General features: G+C 40.6%; 1 long non-coding RNA gene across 1 annotated transcript; it reads left to right on the forward strand.

Annotated features, from left to right (window-relative positions):
• Nucleotides 1–974: 974 nt before the first annotated feature.
• Nucleotides 975–4,544, forward strand: LOC119452313 (uncharacterized). The gene is made up of 4 exons (XR_005191858.2): nucleotides 975–1,014; nucleotides 2,267–2,291; nucleotides 3,327–3,376; nucleotides 4,391–4,544. It is a non-coding gene; the product is annotated as an uncharacterized LOC119452313 (long non-coding RNA).
• Nucleotides 4,545–5,196: the final 652 nt, after the last annotated feature.

Below are 5,196 nucleotides of genomic sequence, written 5' to 3' on the forward strand. Positions count from 1 at the left end.
GAACACAATACCGCTAATCGCATACGTGACCAACGTTGCCAACTAAGGAACAATGAGGGCGTGAATCGCACTGTTACAAAGAGCAAACAAACCTACTACATATCTACAAAGGAAGGTTGTATGCCGTATTAAACACGGATGAGCGTTCTCTAGTTACAAGTCATCATTAGTGTCTCAGTTATTTGTCATTCATCTGTTTCAGTGCTATGATCGCTTTTAGTGTGGGTCTACAATTATCCCGTTCCTATACCTGGTTGTACACTCTTAATCTCTTGCCATATAGGTTCCACTATGTAGATGAAACGCATTTGTAAAAAAATGTTCCTGTTACTATGTGGAACTATGGCGGAAGAGTTGTTCACGAGCGCCGATCCGATCTGCCTAGAAACTTCCATGGCAATCACAAACATGTGATTCGGCAAAGGAAGAATGACTGCTCTTTAGTTCATGTGTTTGAACGAAAACTGCCTTAGCGCCGGTACATGGTCAGATTTCTAAATGCTAACCTTAGTTAAACCACCGTCGTACATTGCACTAATTATTCGCGTATTGGGACAGTTTCCGTATGTCGGGAATGTTGCAAGAAATGCAACGTTTAGTCATTGCTCCCTTTGTGGTGCATGCACCTTTCTCTATACAAAAAAAAAATCCTGCAGAAAGTACTTTCGCTGCTTACGACGCCACGGATCCTCGCATTCTCGTAAGGTAGAGCAAGCACTCTTTTTCTAATATACTGTCGTTCTCGACTTGTCGCGGCTCTAGTGACCGTGGGGCTTAGCTGTATGTCATTACATAGCTCCAATCTAGCAATCTACGCTAAACAGCAAGTTACGATAATGATAGTAAAAGTACTGACGTGCATGTACTCCTGCACGCGTAGAAAGATCCCCTCATTGTAATGAATACGCTGTGAAGTTAGTGAAATTGTTACAATACTAATGATGCTCGGTTGAGTTTGATTTTTTTTTTCGTGCAGGTCGGATGAAGATGACGATGATTTAGATTCCAGGGACGGTAAGAAACTTCATCTTTTCGCCTACAACCTGTGCGCGGTTTCTTATCAAATTGTAGCTCATTGAAAATTTAAAAGAGCCATTTATACCCACAATAAATAAAATAATTCGCAGTTCCTGCAGGATGAGCCTTGCGAGTTTCTAAGATGGAAGAAGTGCTAGTACGGCTTAATTGGTTCAGTGCTTGAAGAGGTGAAAACAAGCACGCAAGACATTGCGCGTAGTGAGGAAGCGCAGAAGATTTCTCGAAACTATTCACCCTCGAGTTCGTATAAATTATATTTTCACCGAACGTTTTTTACGAGCCAATCTGTGTTGCAATTCTATATCTGAAGTTTCTCGAATGTTACCGATGGTTCTATTCGTTGTTTGTATTCACCGGACTTTGTGCAATCTGGTGGTATGGGCGAAGCGAACGGCGTAGCGATTTCTGGTCGGCACGCGAGCACCAGCGATTACGCTGAGACCTTGGACGAATTATGTACAAAAGCCGACGCGCTTGACCCGCTGTTCATATTTTCAGTGATCGACGAATGTGCTCGCCGCTATCATTTTGCTGAAAGGTACTGGGGTATAGGTGGGCACAAGTTCGCCCAATAAACGGCTAATTTCGTTACTTGCGTTGTACCACTGTGATTCTTCACCGTCACTCCAACGTGACACTACAGCAATTCACTTAAACGCTGCCGAATCCGGTTGACTAAGCACCCACGCTGTTATTCTGCGCCTTTGAGTCTCCCGCACACCCAACTCACCACTGGGGAGCACAGGCTCTTGCGCACAGCAGCTATGCTGTGTTTGTGCGCATCTGCCATAGTCTGCAAGATAGCAGGAGCAGCAGTCACGACCAGAAATGTCTGGCAGGGTTCCCGAAAATAGCTTCACTTTAAAGACGGTCTTTTTTTCCTAGGTGAAGGATATAGCCATTCGAGGAATATTGTGCAGGATCTCGAAGGACAAGAAAAGCTTAGGATGATATGAACATCGGGTGGTCAAGAACCTAGGTGATGAGAAAAAACTGTACAATGCTCACAAAATCCAGCCGTGAGCTAAGGCCGTCAATTTGCTATCTTTCGTATTGCCGACCTACGCGTCAAGATATATATGAACAGCTTTAAAATCCTTAAGATATATCAGTGGACGTAACGCAAAACCATTTTGCTATGAAAGAGACTCTGCGAACTATCAGCTACATCTTTATGTAATGCACATTCAGAACAAGTTACAAAGAAACGATAAATTATTTCTTGCAGATGAAGAAGTGGACACGGATGACATGTAAGTCTTGAAATTTATGAACTGCATTACAAAGCAATCAACTATGATGTGTGTTAACCCTGTAATGGCCAAACACAGTTAAACATCAAGGGAAATTAGAGCAGCTTGATCACCTTTATTTTAAGCCATGGATGGTAGATTTGTACAAAAATAACAATTAAGTGTTATTTCAGTTTTAATCTAATTATTGCAGTAATACGTAATTAGTAATTCGTGGTTGGTTTGCTGAACTATCGATAACCGGGGATAATCTCTGCAGCATATTGCAAACGCTGTTATAGCTTATGTGTTAAGTTTCGCGAGCTTGAATTTGAATTTTTAGGTATCAAAAGAGTATTAATATAATACGTTGGGCATTCAGGGGGTAACTAGTGAACCAGTTGGTAGCGGCCGCCCTAAGGTAACTTTCTATTTCGCTGACACTTAAAGCACTTTTTCCAAAGCGCGGGTGGAGACCGCTGTGCTCAAAATTAGGTTCCCTGTACTTTGTAGAGAGCATTTAATTCAAGCCAATGCCAAGATATATGAAATCACATCGGCAAGGAATACTATGTATTAGATGCGCTTGGCTTATAGATATGCGGCCAGAGTCACAAAGCTTTTCTTTCTCAAGTTCGCTTTGCCATTGGCTGGCCGCGTTCGCTAATGATATATTAAAAGATCAGGTCGTATCAATCTCTTCCCTTTCCTTTTCTTTTTCGGGCGACGTCTCTCATATGTCTGGCATCCGGATTGGCTAAAATTCTTTCTTAAGAAAAATTATAGCGTAAGAAGTTTTTGTGAATTCGGGCTATGAAGTTTTTGAAGAAATGAGGTCACAGTTTATAAAGCAAATACTTGAGAGGTCTTTCTCAGAAGAAAACAAAGTTTCAAAGTTCAAGAGACCTGCTTCACCTTAAAATCGACGGCAAGTTTCCAGGCATACGTAGAGAAATTATCTACACGGAAAGCGTCTTACCCCATTGTTCTTAGGACACCTTTTAGAATTTAATAGTATAAATTATATGCTATAAACTGGACTTTTGTTATTGCTAGGTTGGAGTCAGTCGAGGAGCGATCTGACGAAGCCACATCAGCAGATGAAGGTGCGATCACCTTTCGTTTTCTTTTTATTACCCATTGGGCATTAAGTAAGGGTTTGAGTTTCAAAAATGGAAGTATTTGCTGTTCACTTTGGTACTACGTGTGATGAGAGGCAACTTTTTTCTTGAATAAAAATGAACGGGTGATGGCCGCGGTACAGTTAGCAAGGTTTTTCCTGCCTCCAGCTGTTCGAGGGGAAAAAATCTGAGCTCTGACACAAAAGTTCGACTCGTTCAAAATACTCAAGATGGGCGTTTGTTTTCCTTGGAGTTTTCTTGTACAAATGTGAAGATAATTGTTTCGTACAGCTCACACAATAAATTTTATTGCAGTAAAGGCTTGCTGTGCTAAAATATACATCGAAAGAATCATTTTACATCATAAATAACATCGTAACAGTGTGATAATATGCTAAACTTCAGATTGGGTGTTATTTCCAATTCTTCTACTCGTTTTCGCGTGAAAGTTCTAAAATTTTTCGCCCGCGACTTTGCCAACCGAAGCGTCAGCTTCCAATGAAAAGTCGGCAATGTTGTTTAGTAATGTTTGCAGGTCAGACTACTTTAATACAGATTCTTCATAGCAGTGTTACAGAACACATGAAGCATAGAGAAAACAAAAGAAGACAGGATATAGGGGTGACATTCAACTCAGTTGAAAGCTGTAGCACTTCTACGAAGAATAAGTTATGTGAGACATTTTAGAGCGCTAAAGCACTGTTTTCGTGGAGTTCAAACTATCTAGAACAATGCTCAGATGACACTATATGAAATCGTGAATTTGACGAAATCCCTCAGGTGGGAAGAAACACGACGGCACGGGACAGACCAGGACCACAATTAAGCGTTTAATATAAGTAATATCTGTATAACAATACAACTAAATATATTCATGAAGAGGAGTTGCGACATCAAATTGACAACTTTTTTATCACTCTTGGAGTCTCCAGAATGCTGTAATGCTGTATATGTTTTACATCCATTATTCACATTTCTGTCTTCTGTTCTTTTTTGCAGCAGAGAGGAGGTAGAAAGAGAAGTCCGGATTATTACTGAAAATAAATAATAAACAAAAAATGATGTACTGATTTCTTTCCTATAAAACAAATTTCGTGTGTTGCGTATAATAAAAAGCAATCCCGACGATGAATTGTGTGGGCTGAGGTCGCCATAGTCGAGAGACGGCACCGCTTTCCTACGTGACAGTCAACTTTCTAGCCTATGAAACATGGCGAAACTGGTCTCTTTTATCGTATTTATTGAGGGAGCACAACAGAGCCCATATATTACGAAACTTCAGCCCATTCTTTAGAAAAACATGCGCTGCTTAGAAGCCTCAAAGTTTCCCTACGCATTCTTAAATATGATATTTTAGTTTCTTCATCCTGTAATACTGTGAGCCTTTCGTTTTTAATTGGGATAGCAGCAAGTGCAAGAGGAAGTAAATTTCACAAAGGCGGACGTTGCCAACAAATACAGAAGCACGCGCCATTTAAATACTAAAAGAAGCACGCGCTAGTTAAATACCAACACAGGCTGTGAACATCTCTTCTACAAATTCAAATGAACGATCATCGCTATAGTTTTTCTTTTTCGCTCATCTTTCGGCATGCCCATCCACAATTTTATTGCGGCTGATATTGATTCCTGTCAAGTACTGTTTCAACTAGAGAAGCTAGCGAGAATTCTCAAAATGTCGCAGCCGACATAGAAGTACTATCCTGGTTTCAGAACATCCTGTTTTCGGTTGCTCCGAACGTGGTGTATTGTTCTTTATCATTCACTGCTGGTGGAATGCTAACTACTGAATACGCATCATTATT

The sequence above is a fragment of the Dermacentor silvarum genome, chromosome 5 (assembly GCF_013339745.2).
Source record: "Dermacentor silvarum isolate Dsil-2018 chromosome 5, BIME_Dsil_1.4, whole genome shotgun sequence".
Taxonomy (NCBI): Eukaryota; Metazoa; Arthropoda; class Arachnida; order Ixodida; family Ixodidae; genus Dermacentor; species Dermacentor silvarum.